At 42.1% G+C, this 21,682-nt stretch overlaps 1 pseudogene; it reads left to right on the top strand.

Moving 5' to 3' along the window:
- The first annotated feature begins 20,480 nt into the window (after positions 1–20,480).
- On the top strand, positions 20,481–21,249 carry LOC102281655 (ubiquitin thioesterase OTUB1-like; annotated as a pseudogene).
- Positions 21,250–21,682: the final 433 nt, after the last annotated feature.

The raw sequence follows: 21,682 nt of genomic DNA, 5'->3' as shown, positions 1-21,682 counted from the left end.
CCCCTTCTCCTCCTGCCTTCAATCCTGCCTAGCATCAGGGTCTTTTCAAATGAGTCAGCTCTTCACATCAGGTGGCCAAAGTATTGGAGTTTCAGCTTCATCATCAGTCCTGGCAATGAACATCCAGGACTGGTCTCCTTTAGGATGGACTGGTTGGATCTCTTTGTAGTCCAAGGGACTCTCAAGAGTCTTTTCCAACACCATGACTCAAAAGCATCAATTCTTCGGTGCTCAGCTTTCTTTATAGTCTAACACTCACATCCATACATGACTACTGGAAAAACCATAGCCTTGACTAGATTGACTTTTGTTGGTAAACCAATGTCTCTGCTTTTTAATATACTGTCTAGGTTGATCATAACTTTCCTTCCAAGGAGTGTCTTTTAATTTCATGGCTGCAATCACCATCTGCAGTGATTTTGGGGCCCAAGAAAATAAAGTTGGCCACTGTTTCCATGGTTTTCCAGTCATTTTGCCATGAAGTGATGGGGCCAGAGGCCATGATCTTCGTTTTCTGAATGTTGAGCTTTAAGCCAACTTTTTCACTCTCTACTTTCACTTTCATCAAGAGGCTTTTTAGTTCTTCTTCACTTTCTGCCATAAGAGTGGTTTCATCTGCATATCTGAGGTTATTGATATTTCTCCCGGCAATCTTGATTCTAGCCTGTGCTTCTTCCAGCCCAGCATTTCTCATGATGTATTCTGCATATAAGTTAAATAAGCAGGGTGATAATATACAGCCTTGACGTACTCCTTTTCCTATTTGGAACCAGTCTGTTCCATGTCCAGTTCTAACTGTTGCTTCTTGACCTGTATACAGGTTTCTCAAGAGGTAGGTCAGGTGGTCTGGTATTCCCATCTCTTTCAGAATTTTCCACAGTTTATTGTGATCCACACAGTCAAAGGTTTCAGCATAGTCAATAAAGCAGAAATATGTGTTTTTCTGGAACTCTCTTGCTTTTTCGATGATCCAGCAGTGTTGGCAATTTGATCTGTGGTTCCTTTGCCTTTTCTAAAACCAGCTTGAACATCTGGAAGTTCATAGTTCATGTATTGCTGAAGCCTGGTTTAGAGAAGTTTGAGCATTACTTTACTAGTGTGTGAGATGAGTGCAATTGTGTGGTAGTATGAGCATTCTTTGGCATTGCCTTTCTTTGGGATTGGAATGAAAACTGACCTTTTCCAGTCCTGTGCCCATTGCTGAGTTTTCCAAATTTGCTGACATATTGAGTGCAGCACTTTCACAGCATCATCTTTTAGGATTCAAAATAGCTCAACTGAAATTCCATTACCTCCACTAGCTTTGTTCGTAGTAATGATTCCTAAGGCACACTTGACTTCACATTCCAGGATGTCTGGCTCTAGGTGAGTGATCATACCATTGTGATTATCTGGATGGTGAAGATCTTTTTTGTACAGTTCTTCTGTGTATTCTTGTCACCTCTTCTTAATATCTTCTGCTTCTGTTAGGTCCACACCATTTCTGTCCTTTATTGTGCCCATTTGTGCATGAAATGTTCCCTTGGTATCTCTAATTTTCTTGAAGAGATCTCTAGACTTTCCCATTCTATTGTTTTCCTCTATTTCTTTATATTGATCTCTGAGGAAGGCTTTCTTATCTCTCCTTGCTATTCTCTGGACCTTTACTTTCAGGGTAATAGATCTTTCCTTTTCTCCTTTGCTTTCACTTCTCTTCTTTTCTCACCTATTTGTAAGGCCTCCTCAGACAGCCATTTTGCTTTTTTGAATTTCTTTTTCTTGGGGCTGGTCTTGATCCCTGTACAATGTCACGAACCTCTGTCCATAGTTCATCAGGCACTCTGTCAGATCTAGTTCTTTAAATCTATTTCTCACTTCCAGTGTATAATATAAGGGATTTGATTTAGGTCATACTTGAATGGTCTAGTGGTTTTCCCCACTTTTTTCAATTTAAGTCTGAATTTGGCAATAAGGAGTCATGATCTGAGCCACAGTCAGCTCCCAGTCTTGTTTTTGCTGACTGTATAGAGCTTCTCCATCTTTGGCTGCAAAGAATATAATCAATCTGATTTCACTGTGGGCCATCTGGTGATGTCCATGTGTAGAGTCTTCTCTTGTGTTGTTGGAAGAGGGTGTTTGCTATGACCGTGCATTCTCTTGGCAAAACTCTATTAGTCTTTACCCTGCTTCATTCTGGACTCCAAGGCCAAATTTGCCTGTAACTCCAGGTGTTTCTTGACTTCCTACTTTTGCATTCCAGTCCCCTATAATGAAAAAGACATCTTTTTTGGGTGTTAGTTCTAAAAGGTCTTGTAGGTCTTCATAGAACCGTTCAACTTCAGCTTCTTCAGTGTTACTGGTTGGGGCACAGACTTGGGTAACTGTGATATTGAATGGTTTGCCTTGGAAATGACCAGATATTATTCTGTTGTCTCGGAGATTGCATCTAAGTACTGCATTTCAGACTCTTTTGTTGACCATGATGGCTACTTCATATCTTCTAAGGGATTCCTGCCCACAGTTGTAGATATAATGGTCATCTGAGTTAAATTCACCCATTCAAGTCCATTTTAGTTTGCTGATTCCTCGAATGTCAACGTTCACTCTTGCTGACCTTTATGACCTCACAGATAAGTCTACCTCCTAGCTTTCACATCTTTACTCTGGTGGTCTTTATCTGTTATTCCCCTTTCAGGAAAGGAAAGAAATGGTCAGAAAGGCAGCTTCAAACTAGGCAGCCAAGCAGTCATCTCCTGACAGAACTAACCAGGGCTATCTGCCTCCAGGTCAAATCAAACCAGATATGACCTTTGATGAGATACCTCCATTAACTACAAGGTGAGTCATTGAAAATAACAACAGCAATAATAACAATAAACTGTTTACCAATATATAATTGATATACAGAAAGCTGTACATACTTAATGAATGTAATTTGATGAGTTTGGGATAAGCACACACTAACACTGCCTAAACAGAGAAGCCTGGCGGGCTACAGTCCATGGGCTTGCAAAGAGCCAGGTGACTGACTAATTGCACGTGTGCATGTGTGCACACACACAAAACCATCACTAAGAATCTATGCCATAAGCAGCCATCCCTCCAAACATTTTCTCCTGTCCTCTTTATTTTTTGTGATCAGAATACAACATAAGATATACCTCCTGGCACATTTTTAAGGGTACAGCATAGTCTCACTATCAGCTCTGCGTTGAGCAGTAGATCACTAGAACTTGAAATGTGAGCAGACAAAAAGGCCATGTGCATTTTCAGACTTTTTCAAAGTCTGCCTTGTTTCTCAAGTCTAGAAACGCACCATCTGCTCTGTCACGTATTGCCATGCTTCCCCACCGCTGACAGTTTGACCGAGCCCTGGGTCTCAGGACCCTCACACCCCACATGCTGACCCTGCTCTGCTGGGAGTAGTAGGCAAAGGGCTCCGCCAAGGGAGTGGCATGTGGAATCCTCAGGGCCCCCGACAGCATCAGACAACACAGTAGAAGAGTCACGGAGAAACTAGCTGCCCTGGGGATGTAGCCAGTGGGGAGGAGAGATGAGAAGAAATGGAGCGTAGGAGGAGCCTTCTCTCCCCGCTCTGTGCATTACTCTGAGCTGCGTGATGTCCCCCCTTGCACACACTCACAATCCCACACTCCAAGAACACACCTGTCCACATATCCAGTGCCTCTCTCTGCTCTTGATGAAGTGGTAGCCAGTGCAGTAACAAGAGGACCAGCTTTCAGTGTTTTCTTCTCTCACACTTTCCCTTCATCCATACCCTTATCCTTGGGACTCACGAGTAAACTGAGACCAGATCGAGCTTTCTCTTGCTCTCTGCTCCATGGGAGACCCAGGCGAAGGCCATCGGTGCCAGAGTGCTTCTAAAAAGCAGGTTCTTGAGAGAGAACTTTGCAGCAGGATTGCTTGTCTACCCGAAAGCAGTAGGGGCCCTTCAGAGTAAAGCACCTACAAGCATAAATGGAGCTTCTGTGCTGGCCAGGACACTGGTCCTAATTCCCTGTAAGAGACAGGGTTGCCCCAGTGCAGCGGAGCCAAACAGGGAGGACTAAGGGTGGAGGCCACGTGGGAACCTTTTTGCACTTCCATGTCCTGGCAGTAACTGTTTAGGGGAAAAATATAAAACTACAGCCTAACAAAGGGAGATAAACTAAACCCTCAGGCTCAAGGTCTGGGTCACACCACAAGGCAGTAAATCCAGACGGGAAAACCTAAAGGGGGAAGTAAGGAGAAGGAAGATGAATTTCAGTTTCGGCCTCAGGCCAGCAACAGCAGTGGGCATGGTGGTTCGGATCACTACTCTTCTAGCCTCAGGTTTATAGGAGGTACCAACCAGCCCTGAGCTTGAGGAAGGGCAGAGTCCATCACCGGGTTGGAGTTGTAACCTTGACACTATTTAGGGAAGGAGTGAAAGTGCTGTCATCCCCAAAGGAATAAAAGAACTGAGACCCATATTCTAGCACACACACCAGAAAGGGAGCCCAGGGGTGTGGAAAGGAGGTGTACACTATGGATTTGTGAGACACAAGCTTCCTGAATAATCGAAGTCTTTAGATTATTCTCAACACCCCCGCTGGATCAGACACTATCATGACCACCCATGCTCCTGTTGGGATTCTTGAGCTTTGACACAACTGGGGTCTACCTGCTCCAAAGCACTGTCCATTATAGCCTGTGAGCATGACTTCCCGGCTCCCCCAGTGTCGGCTGAGAGGTACTGACACAATCAGGTCTTCATAGCAGTGAAACTCCACCAAAAACTCAACCTAGAGATAAGGCTCCCTGCCCTTTTCATCCTTAGGGGGACTGATCCAAGCCACGGGCTCTCCTGGCACCTTCCTGGAAACGCCTGCCACTTGCCTTGTGTGGAGCAAGCAGGTCTCATCAGCACCACGCAGTCTGCCTGCAGTGACACACGAGGACACGGCTGCTGCAGAAACACTTTCTGTCTTGACTAAGACCTTGACTAAGGCAGCTGGTGTAGAAATCATTGTGTATCATTAAATTATGATCAGTGAGTAGTAACGTCAGGACTGGTGTCCACACAAGGCAGGAAGATATGAAGACAAGGGCTTGTGGTGTGTAGAACAGGAAAGCTCCTTGAGGCTGGAGAATGTCAGCATGGGAAACAACTGGAATTCACCAAGGTTCACTTTCGAATCTCAGAGATGAGAAAGTTAAAGCTTAAAGCACTCTCTTGATGTTCCCAGGGTTATAGGGCTTACACAACAGTACAACTCAGACTAGAACTCATGTCTTGGGAGCCTTAAATCAGACTGCTTTCCACTGCACCAGACTATGTGCAGCAAGGGTTGGCTGAATTCCCCACTACTCCCAAGAGGGTGGTTTCTACAAACTGTTTATTTGGCCCCAAAGAAAATATGGATGTCATGTCAGGCCATAACATTAATGACGATGATTTACACATAAGTGAGATTTCTGCATGGACCTAACTCTGAAACAACAATTACAATTACCTTATTCTCCTTGTTACCAATTTCCGTACACAGAATCACACATGTTTTACAGAGTTCATTCACTCACCATTTCCAACTTTTCCTACAGGAGCACATTCAAATTTATGGTACATAAGTCAATTTTGCATCTGACCATTCCCCAATGCCTGATCATTTCTTGGTAAGCAGTCAAAATTGAATTTCTGGAGCTATAAGCTTGGGTATCCCATACCCTAGGCCATTTTTAGTAATTCCTAAAGCCCAGCTTAATTTTTACACAGTTTGATAGCCTCTGTGCTTGAGATTACTGTGGGGAAATTACTGTTTCAAAGCACCCAAGAGTACCCTAGTGAGTGAAAAAAAAAAATGAATGAAATATTCACAAGTGCCTGACATTCTCCCAGACAGTTATGTTCACAGAGCAGGAATCAGAGTCATTACGATGTTCTGTGACCTTACATAACATCTACGGACCTCAGTTCTTCCATCCTAAAAGGAGGTCTTGGAACAGATGATCTCTGTGGACTGCTTAAACTCTAACATTTTATGATTCATTATGATTTTCTCCTTTACGTATTTTTCCCTTTCTTGTTTCATTAAAGTTCCATCTCCCAAACTCTATTCTGTCTGTTTACAGATCTATTTTTAAGATCACAATACCTTGCTCTTCTCTCAAGAAATATTGAAAATTTTAATTAACTTTGATGAAATATTTTGATATGAGTTGCTGTAGGAAATTAGGCAATTTGCACCACCCTTAGATCACAGATGCATTAGAGTGTGGCAGGTGGGGATTCAGTACACACAGCTTCTCAAATGCAGGACTCTCAAACTTCAGATCATGCTCTCAGCTGTTACATAATGCATGAGAACATTGTATTAATAGGAGCAACTTGATAAGTCTAACAAAAACAAAAGGATATGTACCTAATCCTAAGAATACTTGCAATTCAGCTCTATCTTTCATGTGTTGAAATGCTTCTGTGTATCTTGGATTTATACAAAATAGACTGATTGCACTTAATACACTCTCAAAATCTTATTTATGTACCATTACTATTAAAGAGGAAGACAGTAAACAGGAGCCTATAATAAAAGTACAAGAGAAAAGCAAAAAGAGCAAGGCAAAGAGAATGAAAAGGAGTGATTCGCTTGACAGCACTGAACTCTATCCTCTAGCAAATAAATAAATAATAATAATAAGAAAGAAAAGAAAAAAGGATATACATACTATATAGGTAAGTAAAGCATTAAAACATTTTTTAAATCCCTCTATTATATTTAGACTCTCATGCAGATATAAAACGACCTTAAGCAACTCAATATTTTTGTTTAAAGTAGGTATCAGAAAGGGCTATGTGCCAAAAAAAATTGACAAATCAAAGTCTGTAATCTCCCACCTTCCTTTCTGTGCCCTTTCAAATCCCAACTTCGAGATGGCTCACGATTCTCTTTCACTTTCTAGTTAACAAAATTTGGCTACTTCAGTTGACCCCCTCCTAATTTCTTCCACTTTTCCCTCTTGAAAATGTTTGGTACTCTAAAGCTGCTGCTGCTGCTGCTAGGTTGCTTCAGTCGTGTCCGACTCTGTGCGACCCCATAGACGGCAGCCCACCAGGCTCCCCCGTCCCTGGGATTCTCCAGGCAAGAACAAAGCTGCTCCTCATTTATTCCCTGAGGACGCTAGTGGCGCTTCCTCCGTCCGAATAACTGATCATCATGTGAGATGCCAGGAGAAACGTGCCTGGGACAATGCTACCCTGATGACTGGGGAAAGCTGCTGTCGGCAAATGACACTCCACGCCCCACAAGACAGAAAAAGAAGGGGCTCAGCATCCTGGCAACCTATTTCTGAAATGATGTCAATCCCTGATTTAGACTGATCTTGTTAGAGTTTCCATGTTTCCACTTCAAAGGCTTTATTATGGAAGTGTGCTATAGTCAACCAATCCTCAGATTAACTCCAGGTTTAATCAAACTTGATCTCCCAGTTCTCAGCTCCAGCCTTTGGAGGAAAGAGCCATTACTTTCAATTTATTGGTCGATCCCATGGTCTTTATTACTCTGATTGTGTACTAACCTCAGAGAGCAGAACCAACCAAGGGATTGTAGGTAAAGGGAGGTGGATTGGATTTTAATTGAACTTTAATTTACAGAGAAGAAATACCGAGACTGATGAGCAAAAGAAAAGCTGGTTCCTGCAAATCTGAACCTATGACCAGAGGATGTATTTTAAGGCCCAGAAATGTAAGAGATGGACCTTTCTGGCCATTTTAAGTAGATTTCCTGACAGAAATCAGGGAATAATTTTGCATTTCTTTCCACACTTGGAGGCTCCTCTAAACAACACAGGCTCCCTCTTCGGTTTCCCCCTTTTTTCATTCACAGAATGGGGAATCCGAGTCACAGCACTTATCAACAGCCAAAAAAATGGTACAGGGTGGAGGATGGTGTCCAGATTTCCCAGATCCCTGTATTTACCCAATAATTCTCTGCCTTTTTCCTACCCCCTGATTATTCTGCATAACTCCATTTTTAATGCAGATGTGTCTCAAAGTTCTATTCTTGGTCCTACTATTTTCTTGCTTACTAATCTGACTTTGGCCACCTGATGCGAAGAGCTGACTCACTGGAAAAGACCTTGATGCTGGGCAAGATTGAAGGCAGGAAGAGAAGGGGATGACAGAGGATGAGTTGGTTGGATGGCATCACCGACTCAATGGACATGAGTTTGAGCAAGCTCCGGGAGTTGGTGATTGACAGAGAAGCCTAGCATGCTGCAGTCCATGGGGTCACAAAGAGTCGGACACGACTGAGCGACTGAACAACAACTCTGTCTGGACAGTCACTCCATTGCCGCATTTAATGTCTGATATTGATTCCCAGGCAAATCTCTCTCAAAATCAAACACTCAGACTCAACATCTGCCAAGCTTCCTGGTTATGTTCCTCTTTTTTCTTAAAGGTTGAAAGCATCTCCCCAGCTAGAAAACTCTGAATCTTTTCGCACCTTTTTCTCATCGCCCACATTCAATCTGTCAGTGGTTGTTATGAGCCCGCGGAGATGCTCTTTCACTTCGGCTTCATTCTTTCCATACCCCAGACTGACGCCCTAGCTCAGACACTGCCTCCACCCTGACCTGTCCGACCAGAGCCCTGCCTACCGCCTGGCCCCTCAGCCTGCATTAGCATCTCTAGGAGAGCCTGCCACAAGTGCGGAACGCCAGGCCCCACCCAGACCCACCCCACCGAGTCAGAAGCTGCTGCAGCAGGATTCCCTGGTGCTTCTTCTGCTCATTTACATTCGAGAACACAGCCTCATGCCTGTGCTTCCCCTCTTTCAGCCTTCCCCCGCCCTGGTGCTCCTTTTAAACACGGGAGACTTTCAAGATCCAAAACAGAGGTCGAGCATAAACACGGCTGCAAACAACAGGACTTGGTGCCCCTGAAAAGGCTTTATACTGGGAGCCCTACTGGTTCACTGGGCTGAAAATCTATTCATGTGGGTCCAAAAAAAACTATGTGGTTTTACTGTTGGACCTTGATAATATACATGTGATATGTGAGAAGGCTATTTCCCTTGCCTTTTTCTTGTTTTTCTTGTCATTTTTCACGTTTTCGAGTGTTTCCCCTGGATTTTATTATTTTTACTTTTTACATTTTCTTCCCCATAATATTGAGAACAAATGCATATTCCTAATAAACCTTGCTTTTTAAACTCAGAATTGCAGCACATTTATAACTGAACTGAGACAGAAGTGCCATCTCTTTTGGATACATGACAAAATACAAGTCAATTAAGGAAAGATAGATTATTAACAAAGCACATATTTGGAGGCAATTGACTAGACATAAAAGTATGACCTATAATATTATCTCACATTTTGCATCAAGAAAAACTAAAAAATGGAACAAAGATTAAAAGCCAGTATTAAACAGAAGGCTTAGAATGGTAGAATGTATGTGTAACCCTGGAAAAATGCAGACCTTTCCAAACACTAGTGTATGAAAACAAAACAAACACCATGAGAAAAGTCAAAAGGCAAACAGTCCATTAAAAAAAAAACATTTGCAATTCACACAATTTTTAAAGATTTCTATAACTAATTTCTTTTCCATGGGGATGGTCTTGATCCCAGTCTCCTGTACAATGTCACGAACCTCAGTCTATAGTTCATCAGGCAGTCTATCTATCAGATCTAGTCTCTTAAATCTATTTCTCACTTTCATTGTATAATCATAAGGGATTTGATTTAGGTCATACCTGAATGGTCTAGTGGTTTTCCCCACTTTCTTCAATTTCAGTCTGAATTTGGCAATAAGGGGTTCATGATCTGAGCCACAGTCAGCTCCCAGTCTTGTTTTTGCTGACTGTATAGAGCTCCATCTTTGGCTGCAAAGAATATAATCAATCTGATTTCAGTGTTGACCATCTGGTGATGTCCATGTGTAGAATCTTCTCTTGTGTTGATGGAAGAGGGTGTTTGCTATGACCAGTGCGCTCTCTTGGCAAAATTCTATTAGCCTTTGCCCTGCTTCATTCTGTACTCCAAGGCCAAATTTGCCTGTTACTCCAGGTGTTTCTTGACTTCCTACTTTTGCATTCCAGTCCCCTATAATGAAAAGGACATCTTTTTTGGGTGTTAGTTCTAAAAGGTCTTGTAGGTCTTCATAGAACCGTTCAACTTAAGCTTCTTCAGTATTACTGGTTGGGGCATAGCTTGGATTACTGTGATATTGAATAGTTTGCCTTGGAAACGAACAGAGATCATTCTGTCGTTTTTGAGATTGCATCCAAGTACTGCATTTTGGACTCTCTTGTTGACCATGATGGCTACTCCATTTCTTCTAAGGGATTCCTGGCCACAGTAGTAAATATAATGGTCACCTGAGTTAAATTCACCTATTCCAGTCCATTTTAGTTCACTGACTCCTAGAATGTCAACATTCACTCTTGCCATCTCCTGTTTGACCACTTCCAATTTGCCTTGATTCATGGACCTAACATTCCAGGTTCTTATGCAATATTGCTCTTTACAGCATCGGACCTTGCTTCTATCACCAGTCACATCCACAACTGGGTATTGTTTTTGCAACACCGACTCGATGGATGTGAGTTTGAGTGAACTCTGGGAGATGGTGATGGACAGGGAGGCCTGGCGTGCTGCAATACATGGGGTCTCAAAGAGTCGGACACGACTGAGCAACTGAACTGAACTGATAACTAATTTATAAGTAACACATTTAAATTTACAAGTAAAAAAAAACACTGACCCAATCAAATATAGGCAAAAGTAGTAAATAGTGAGTTTATGGGGAAAAAAAATACAAAAGAATCTCAACACAAAAACAAGATGCTCAAATCCACTCCTAAAAAGTGCTTATTAAACTCCTCCAAGCTTCCTTTATTTCATGGATAAGACTGTCAAAATTTGAAAGATGTATCTCTCACTGTTGGTAAAACTATTGAAGAAGTACCATGAAGAATATAAATGAACATAATTCCTACAAGTAACAATCCTTGATAACTATCAAAATTAGAAACTCAATATCTTTTGAACTCAGTAACCCTAGTTCTTGCAATTTATTCTTGAGGTTTCCTTGCTACATGCAAAGTGACAGATTTACATTGTTTGTAAAAGATTAAAGCCACTAAAATAACAACAGGAAACCAGTAAAATAAACTACAGTACTTCCATAGCCTTTAGCTTTTAGAAAATACAGAAAATTTCCAAAATGTATATTTTAAGGAAAAAAGAAGCAAAATAGGAAACGTGTATAAAGTTTCCTACATGCTACCTTTTGTGTAAAAGGGTGGGAAATAATAATGTACATTTATCTTTGCATAAAAAGCCTTTGGAAGGATACACATAAAAAACAAATAAAATTGGTTACCTGTGGATGTTGGAGTTTGACTATGAGCTGAGCAGATGGGAAAGATATACAGTATGCTTTTTTGAGCAATATAAGTACATATATGTATGCATATGTATACATGATCAGTCGTGTCTGACTCATTGGGACCCCAAGGACTGTAGCCCACCAGTCTCCTCTATCCAAGGGGTTTCCCAGGCAAGAATACTGGAGTGGATTCTCATTTCCTCCTCCAGGGGATCTTCCAGACCCAGGGATAAAACCCAAGTCTCCTGTGTCTCCTGCATTGCAGGTGGATGTTTTAGTGCTGTCGCAGGGGAAGCCCCATAAGTACATATACTGTTTCGTAATTCTACAAAAGCACTTTTCAAAGTCTCCACATTTCTACAGATTATCACTCCAATTTCTATACCAATACTCAACCTAACTCTAATATTCCTTCCTAGTATCATCTTCTACCACCCAGCCTTACTGAACTGCATGTTAATCCCCTGAAATGCTCTGTACATTTTCCAGGTTATTATTTAACAATCATTCTCACTTGGAAATGCCCTTCCATCCCTCCTAACAGTTTAACAAAACATCTCTGTCCCCGCAAAACCATTTTCTCTTCTCCGAGCCTTCCTTTTAAAGAAGTGGCCTCCTCCTTGGCACCCATCTAAAACCTATAGTATTACACTTGATGGATTTCAACACTCTGCTCTGTATTATAATCCTATTGTTCTATTTTCATTATTTAAAACAGGCATTTTACTAACAAAATGTTGGTAACATATCAATGAAGAGAATGAAAATCATAACAAACTAATATCATACAGGCAAAGAATGCTTTTACAATACACTTAATGATTATGGTCAAAATACGACTATACAGAGTACAGATGAGCAGTGTAGAATCACTTACAGTGATAACACTCTGATCTCATGGCTTTTTAGCTATCTACGAGAACTTAAACCCTTTAGCTAAGGGTTTCTCTAGCTTCTGGAGAAAGGAACGGCAACCCACTCCAGTATTCTTGCCTGAAGAATTCCATGGACAGAGGAGCCTGATGGGCTCCAGCCCATGAAGTCATAAAGAGTAGGGCATGACTGAATGATTAACACTAACTTTTTTCACATTTTCTTTCCTCTAGCTGCAAAGAACTTTTAGACTTTAAAATATGCACCCACATATTTCTTTCACATTTTTATCACTTGTATTGTGATTTTGATTAATTAACTCTTTCCAGTCCCCTTTTTCACTTAGAAACAGTGGAGTGGTTTCTGTGGAAAGCAAAAGGTATTTCTGAGGTCAAGGAGAAAACACAGAATCCTTGCTTCTCAGGATGACACGAGGGATACATATTTCCTAGAAGCTGGTAATGTTTGGGGCTTCCCTGGTAGTTCAGATGGTAAAGAGTCTCTGGGTTGAGAAGATCCCTGGAGAAGGAAATGGCAACCCACTCCAGTACTCTTGCCTGGAAAATCCCATGGATAGAGGAATCTGGTGGGCTTCAATCCATGGGGTCGCAAACAGTCGGACACGACCGAGTGGCTTCACTTTTTCTCTTTCTTCTTTGGCGATGTTCTGATAGCCTTACAGATTCATAAAGCCTTCCTGTGTTTTATCTTTCTGCTGTGTCCTAATTACCTTGAAGACCCCAAGTCCCCGAAATAACCTCTCAGGCTCACTGATGATAAAGCCGAGGAAACTACATTTTGTTCTCCCTGGCCCATTTTTTTTTGCCTATTTCTCCATTTCGTCAACCCAATGCAATTTAAGATTCTTTATCTCTTACACTCATGCAATTTAATAATCCCTGTTAATTAAACTCTTGTACGCTCCCCAACCCAATTCCAAAACACACTGCCAAATATAAAATCTTTGACCTTGCTTTCAAGCTCCAGGAGCCAGAGATGCCTTTTCTAGCTTTTTTTTTTTTTTTTTTTCCTTCTCTTCTATTATTCACTTAACCAAGCATTGAGGTGGCTTCAGACTAAAAAATATCTGACAATCAATATCACACATCACCACTGAAGACATTTCCAAGACAAGATCACTTGTCTTCTCAGTGATCTCTGAAAAAGCTGGAACTGTTCATGGAACAGACTTGTTCCCAGTTCCTAGCCAAGTAGTCACCTCATCTCTAGCCTTCACCGTCTAGTCCAAGGGCATCTATACCTGATTTTTCTTTCCTGGTCAATGGTGTGATTAGTCTTCAAAACCAAGCATCTCTTCCTTAGCAATGACAGTGCCATATAGATGGCAAGACTCTTTAATAAATAATTTTCTAAAACACTTAGTGTCTATGGTGTATATAGACTTCATATAATAAATGTTAGTGATTATCATTATTTTTGTATTTGAACACTCATGCTATATCCCTTCTAATTTTCATAATAATTTTGATAAAGATTTCAGTTGCCAGAATCTAGTGAAGCGGAGTTCCTTCCTATCAAGAGAAAGAGTGCTTCCTACATACAGATATCACAATGACCTCTTTCCACATCAAGAGCAGTACCTAACCCCACTTTGAAACCTGGAGCAGGTCTGTACTAGACAGGATTTAGTACAGACCAGATCTGTACTAGAGCAAAGAAAATAATCATGCAGGCTGAGAAATCCCATGGTCTGCCGGCCGCAGGCTGGAGACTTAAGGAAGCAGGTGGTGTGATTCTAAGGATCTGAGAGCTGGGTGGTTGAGGCAGGAGAAAGTCAGCATCCCCACTCCATGATCAGGCGGCATGAGTGAGTTCAGCTCTCCTCCAATTTTCCGTCCTACGCAGGCTCTCGAGAGGCTGCCTGAAGCCTGCCTGCTGTGGGGAGTGCCCTGTGCTTTCTTGAGTCTAGCCATTCAGAAGCCCATCTCCCCACAGAATGGGAGGAAATGATTGCAAATGAAGCAACCTACAAGGGATTAATCTTCAAAATAGTAAGTGATCAATCTCACACATTTCCATATCCAAAAAATCACCACCAACAACAATAACAACAAACAACCCAATCAAAAATGGGCAAAAGTTTTAAACAGATATTTTCCCAAAGAAGACATACAGATGGCCTAAAAGCACAAGAAAAGACGATCAACATCACTAATTATCAGAGAAACGCAAAGCAAAGCTACAAAGATATCACCCCATGCCAGTCAGAATGGCCATCATTTAAAAAGTCCACAAACAATAAATTCTGGAGTGGGTGTGGAGGAAAGGGAACCCTCCTACATTGTTGGTGGGAATGGAAATTGGTAAGGCTGCTATGGTGAACAGTATGGAGGTTCCTTAAAACCTAAAAATAGAACTACCATGTGACCCAGCAATCCCACTCCTGAGCTTATATCTGAAAATATAATAACAATAATTTGAAAGATACATGCACCCCAGTGTTCACTGCAGCATTATTTACAATAGTGAAGACAAGGAAGCAACTAAATGTCTACTGATGGGAATGACTAAAGAAAATGCGGTACATATACACAAAAGAACATTACTCAGCCATGAAAAATGAAATAATGGCATTTGCAGCAATACGAACTGACCTAGAGATTACCTATTATCTACTATCTATTATCTCTGAGAAAGGAACATCATATGATATCATTCATAAGTGGGATCTAATTTTAAAAATGATACATATGAACTTATTTAAACTAATAGATACAGAAAATAAACTAATGGTTACCAAAGGGGAAATGTGAGGGAGGGATAAATCATGAGTTTAGGATTAACATATACACACTACTATTCATAAGACAGATAATCAACAAGGACCTAATGTACAGCACAAAGAACTTGACTGAATATTCTGTAATAACGTATATGAGAAAAGAATCTGAAGAAGAATGTGTATAACCGAATCACTTTGCTGTATACCTACAACTAACACAACTTTGTAAATCAATTATGCTCCAATAAATTTTTTTTAAATGCTAGAAGAAGATGACATCAAAGACTGAAAAACTAAATAAACATAATATCTAGAATTAAAAAAAAAAAAAACAAAGAGACAAATGTCAATATTTCACACACATCCAGAAATAAAGTTTAGCCAGCTATCTGGGCACGTTATGGAACTGAACTGTTGATGCATAAAATTAATCATCACCAGATCTCCTCTTATCCATTTCTGTATTTGCCCCAGAATCTGGCCACATACAGCAGATGACTTGAAAGAGTAGAAAAAATGAAGGTGTCAGTTAAATCACCCCCATCCCATTTTTCCCCCATTGAGATGGTGAACCAGTTTTACCATCACAATCCAAGATCTTTCTCTCCAGAAAACAAACTGCCGTTTTCAATACTGCCCTTCATTGACCCTCGCAAGCTGATTTTTTCCTTTTTCAGGAAAGAAAGTTTGAAATGCAGACAAACCTTAAAAACACTCTTTCAAATCGGAAAAAGAAAAAAAAAAAAAAACTTTTGAAAAGGATTGTTTTGAGAGAGGTGGATGCCAATGGTACCCTGGCAAGATACAGCAAAATGTGAGGGTATTCTCTTTTTCGACTTGCCCAGGGAGGTAGATTTTAATTTGCTGAAAGGAAATCCATAGCAAGTCAGTCTGAGTCAGTCCCAGGCTGCTCCCCGCAGTCTGCAGACTGAGCGGCTGATACCTCTCCCGCAGCTCCATCATTCTGAAAAGAAATTTCAATTCCAGCCTCGGCAGGAGCAGGGAAACTCAGTTTGGAAGTTTCCATCTTGGTGGTCCATACAAAAAAAAAAAAAGCAAATTCCTTACAAAGAATTAGATTTCAATTTCTCATTAGAGGGGGGCTCGCTTCTGATAACTCTACAATACAGAATGAAAGCTCCGTATGGTTTAACTCTTAGACACATACCCAAAAGATTTTTCTCTCTTTAAAGAAAGCACCTCATAAGATGCAGAAAGGATCTTTTTTCCCTTCCTATTGCTAAATTTTTCTTTTTCCCATAAGCCTTGTTTTTCCCTTACCTCCATTTCTGAGCTGATTTTCACTGTGAGAAGAGAAAAAAAAAAAACAGTTTCTTGAAGCCGACCTAGGCTTAGCACCTATATGACTTACTCAAACAGGTGTGCCTAACCTCACAGTATAAGAGAAAAAGCATTATGACTTATTGCCAGTGAAAATTTAACCCTACGTCAAATGTCTCAAAAATAAGGATGCTCCCCGGCAGCCACTTTCACCTCGTGAAGGAAGCTTTATTTGGCATTTATCATTACAATGGGGCACTTGGTGAGTTTCATACTCAAAAAGGAAAAAAAAAAAATCACCGCTGGTTACCAGAAAGCACTGAATTGCTTAGTGCACTCAGCTGTCTCACATGTGGGAGAACAGTCTTCCTTTTTTTTTATTGCACAGAATTCAGAATTGAATAGACCTATGAACAAACTGTTTGTACCCTAATCAATGGCTCATTTATGGGTCTGTTGAGGAAAATGAGTGCTTAGAAAAGAAATATTAAAGCCAGGGGACTTCTTGAAGACCTCCAAGTTCATAGGAGAAAACTGCTGGGCAAAGTTAAGACACACACACACACACACACACACACATACACACACATACACAAAATACTGTTTATCCTTTTGACTTACAAACAATGACAGCATTTTTTCCCAGATAGGTCTCCTGGATGTTACCTTAAACAGCATCAACAATGCTTTAAAGGCTCTGCAAAATCATTTCATTTTTCTTCCTGAAGACAATTTCCATGGCTTGCTCACTACTGCACAATACTATTTGCTGAGAAACCTCAGACTGGATCAGGGCTTTTTTTTTCCTTTCCCTAACATTGCATACAGGGAAGGCAATGGCAATCCACTCCAGTACTCTTGCCTGGAAAATCCCATGGACAGAGGAGCCTGGTAGGCTGCAGTCCATGGGGTCATTAAGAGTCGGGCACAACTGAGCAACTTCACTTTCATGCATTGGAGAAGGAAATGGCAACCCACTCCAGTATTCTTGCCTAGAGAATCCCAGGGACAGAGGAGCCTGGTGGGCTGCCGTCTATGGGATCACAGAGAGTCAGACACGACTGAAGCGACAGCAGCAGCAGTAGCAACATTGTATAAGGTAAGAGTTTTCTTGTTGCCCCACAATTTGCAAACAGGTTCCATATGAGTTCAACTGGAAGTTTTCTTCCTATAGGTGCCTGGATTGGGTCAGCTCTAATGACCAAAGTGTGTGCAATGGTTTGATGTGTCCCTTACATGTAATTACATGTCTAGACGACATGCCAGAGCAAACTCTTGCCCAGCAGTTGGGAGGAGCAGAATGCAGAGGGCAACTCACAGGTGGGCTGAGGTGCGAGTCCATATGATGAGGGATGGCCATCAGTTCCAAGCTGGTGCAATCATGAGACAGGAAAGGAAGTTCAAAGCCAGATGCTGGTGTGGAGAGAACCTCCCCTTGGAACAGACTGACAACAGACTTGGAGTTCATGATCGCATGTGGGTGAAATTAGCAGAGGTTGACCAGGATGAGAGGTCTGGGATCTCGGACAGCGAGAAATCCCTGAATCTGACGCAGTGGGGTCTGCTTGGTAGCAGCCCTAGTGCCTTTGGGCTGGCCCAGCTGCCCTAGGTGCCTGATCCTCTGAAACGGGTCCTGCCAGCAGCAACCATGCCACCTAGGCACCATCCTTTCTTGAATGGATATGGTAGTGTTCAAACCTACATCCTCCATATCTAGGAAAGACAAGGTTCAATCACCCACAACAGCAACGCACAATCAAGAAACACATCTATACAACCCACTGAAAATCATCTTCAATAGTCCGTGAGTAACTGAAGCTGGGGCCATGTAAATAAGGCTGATCGTTTAATGTTTATGACACGTTACATTTTAGAATCCATCCAAAGCGAGCATTACTCCATGAGTGAACGGCCATTTGCATCTTTTATTGTCCACCAAAGAGTACTTCTGACAGAGTTCTGTGACAGTGATCCGCCAAAAACACTATTTGGCAGCCAACAGAAAATCGTCTGTGGTTTCCCAAACCTACCTTCTCTGTATCTCAGGAGCTCACTGCATGATACTCATGAACTCTCTGTCACAATATTCAACCTGATAATGCCAGCAATTATTATATCCAATACGATGCAAATGATTCTTAGATAACACATGGCAAACGGCAGACCTGACAGTGTTTGTGAGGGAAATCAAAGCCTTACTGTCTTATTGATCAGTATTTGAATGTGCAATTGTACCCTTTAGGGAAGAGATCTTAATGGATGTCCGGCTGCCCATCAGAATGTGAGCCATCAACCGATGCTTCAATAAAACAACTCTGCAGAAAACAAACACATCATTTCCTGATCCCCACAGCATCAATTGAGTGTCCTCTGATGCTCAGTTTTAAATGGGACTTAGACGAGAAAATGTTCATGAGTAGCTTTATTTTATTTCGTGTTTTTGCAAATTAACCTTCCATAGGAAGCATCTGCTGTTGGTGCAATTAAAGCCATTGGAAATGTCCTTTATTCAGAAGAGAGCATTGAGTCCCTTCACCTCTCTGCTTTGTTTTTCCAGTTCCCCAAGCCAAGTACTTCTGTGTGTGTTCTCAAAACAGGCCAATGTCTTTGTCTGCTCCTATTGAGCTTTTCTGTCTAGACTCAATGGGCTAAGACATTAGTAATAATGGTGCTTCTGGAATCTCGGTGGTACCGGACTTGGAGCTATTGACACAGCATTCTGTCCTATCAAAATAACTTTTTTTTTTGGTAAAGTAAGCTCTTTGAAAACAGAGTAGGGAAAACATTTCTCTAATACACATAATAGAATTACAGCACACAAAAAAGAAGAATGTTATATTTAAAATTGCTCATAAAATTGATGGTAGATTTTACCTTTATGAATGATGGAAGGAGATGGTTGAAATATAAGCTAATATCCAATTCATAGATGTACACAAATGTTCATCTATAGCACATCATCAGTTTCAAAGTGAGTGATTTCATTGCCATAAAGTTCCAGTGATTCAATATAGAGCTGTATGTGTACGTGCTAAGTCACTTCAGTCATGTCTGACTCTGTGCAACCTTAAGATTGTAGCCTGCCAGGCTCCTCTGTCCATGGGATTCTCCAGGCAAGAATGTGTAATAGGTTCCCATGTCATCCTCCAGGGGATCTTCCTGACTCAGGGATCAAACCCACATCTCTTATATCTACCTGCATTGGCAGGTGGGTTCTTTACCCCTACTACCACCTGGGAAGCCCATAGAGTGGCAAACTAACACAAATCCAGAACCTCCATAAACGTCAAGGGGAAATGAAAGGATCATTGCCAGCATCTACCAGGATAACTGATCTATACAATTACTCAATGAATAGTCAACATGATTAGTTATAATTCAATAGTTATAAAAATGGGTTACATAATTTTGTTCTAAGAAACTAAAAGAAAAAAATACATTCCGCTAAACAATGAAGACACCTCGAGTGTCTCCAGCTGCACCTGCACACTTGGTGGGAAATCTGATTACAGGTGAGCACAGTTATTTGTCAGGTAGGAGAAGGCTGTCTTTCTAACTGGCTTCAGCCATCATTTTCCTCTGGTAGAGTTTGTCATGATAAGCATCATAATGCTTCCTCTGGATGGACTGAACTTAATACTCACTTAGCATCCCACTTTTATTCTTTTCCCTCATGTCTTTGTATGTTTGACCTATTGAATCCTGCCTCTTGCATGGACAGCTACCACCCACCGAGACTCCTTTGCCCTCTGCCCATCTACAGAGCCACAAACACTGCAATTTTTATTTTGTTCACATATAGCACACATTCACTTGTCACATAGTAATGGTTAAAATGTAGCCATATCGTATTTTCTAGATCAGGAATCAAAGGCATAGGGAATTTATTGAAAGTCGCATAAGTACTTGGTGTTACACCTGGTACTCACATGATCTCACCTTTTCCAAATACATCACATGTTGTGTACCTATTGTATGTACTTACATGTACATATGTTACTGTCTATATTCACGCATGCTAAGTCGCTTCAGTCATGTCTAACTCTTTGCAACCCTTTGGGTTGTAGCCTGCCAGGCTTCCCGGTCCATGGGATTCTCCAGGAAAGAATACTGGAGTGAGTTGCTGTGTCCTCCTTCAGGGATCTTCCCGACCCAGGGATTGAACCCACATCTCTTATCTCTCCTACATTGGCAGCCGGGTTCTTTACCACTAGCACCACCTGTTTACTGATGGCAGTGGGGGAATCTCCAGAGCAGAAGCAGGAGCCATTGGGCAGCGACAAGGAAGGTGTTAACTGTCTTGCCCATGAAGCCATCATGGCTCAGCAGACCTAATTCAGCAAGAAATCGTTGTGCAGAACCCTCTGGTCTGGGTCCTACACAGATAGTGCACTGAGGATAACAACGTCTGTCAACAGAAGGTCGAGGACCGCCACAGAAAGTACTCCTACATCCGCAAGACCAGGGCTGGTGGAAACTGCCTCTATCACGCTTTTGGATTCTCCCACTTGGAGGCGTTGCTGGATGACAGCAAGGAATCGCAGCGGTTCAAGGCTGTGTCTGCCAAGAGTGAAGAGGACCTGGTGTCCCAGGGCTTCCCTGAGCTCACAACTGAGGATTTCCACCACACGTTCATGGGCCTGAACGAGCGGGTGGAGACGCAGACCTCAGTGGCCAACCTGCTGGTCTCCTTCAGTGACCAGAGCACCTTGGACCACCTGGTGATCTACCTGCAGCTGCTTCCCTCGGGCGACCTGCAGCGGAACAGCAAGTTCTTGGAGCACTGCATCCAGGGTGGGCGGACCATCAGGGAACTCTGCCAGCAGGAGGTGGAGCCCACTCCCAAGGGGGGCGGCCACATCCTCATCCTGGCTCTGGCGTCTCCAGCTGGGTAGAGGGCATGGGCCGCGGCGAGGGCGGCACCACGCCCCCCCGAGGGCTCCAGCCCAAGGTCTGCCTTCTCTGCCGACCTGGACACCAGGACACCCTCTACGAATAGGCCTGCCCTCCCCTCTGCCAGGCGCTAAACGCGTACAGAGGGGTTTTTGTGGTCGTAAATGATCATATTTCACTGCCCCACCCCCTTCCCTGTCACACGACCTTGCGTGTTTTATTAAGGGGGATGCTAGTGGCGATTTTTAAAAAAGCACTGGCACATACATAGTGCTTTGCAATTCTCAAAGGACTTACAGATACCCTATCTCCTTTTACCTTCAATATAAGCCAGTGCATAAGGGGAACAGGACGGTATTGTACTTTCAAATTTGAGGAAACCTGTCTCTCCAAGGAAAGGGGTGGGACACAGTGATTAGAAGAGGTTGCAAGCCTCGACTATGTGGTTGCAGTTCCAACAAGTGTACTTAGATTCCAGCTTTTCAGTTTACCAGCGTGTGGCCTCAGGTAAGTTGTCTAAGCACTCCATGCTTCATTTA

This window comes from Bos mutus, chromosome 27 (assembly GCF_027580195.1).
Source record: "Bos mutus isolate GX-2022 chromosome 27, NWIPB_WYAK_1.1, whole genome shotgun sequence".
NCBI lineage: Eukaryota > Metazoa > Chordata > Mammalia > Artiodactyla > Bovidae > Bos > Bos mutus.
Note: the sequence above shows the minus strand (reverse complement) of the source record. Positions and strands in the feature narration are given on the sequence as shown.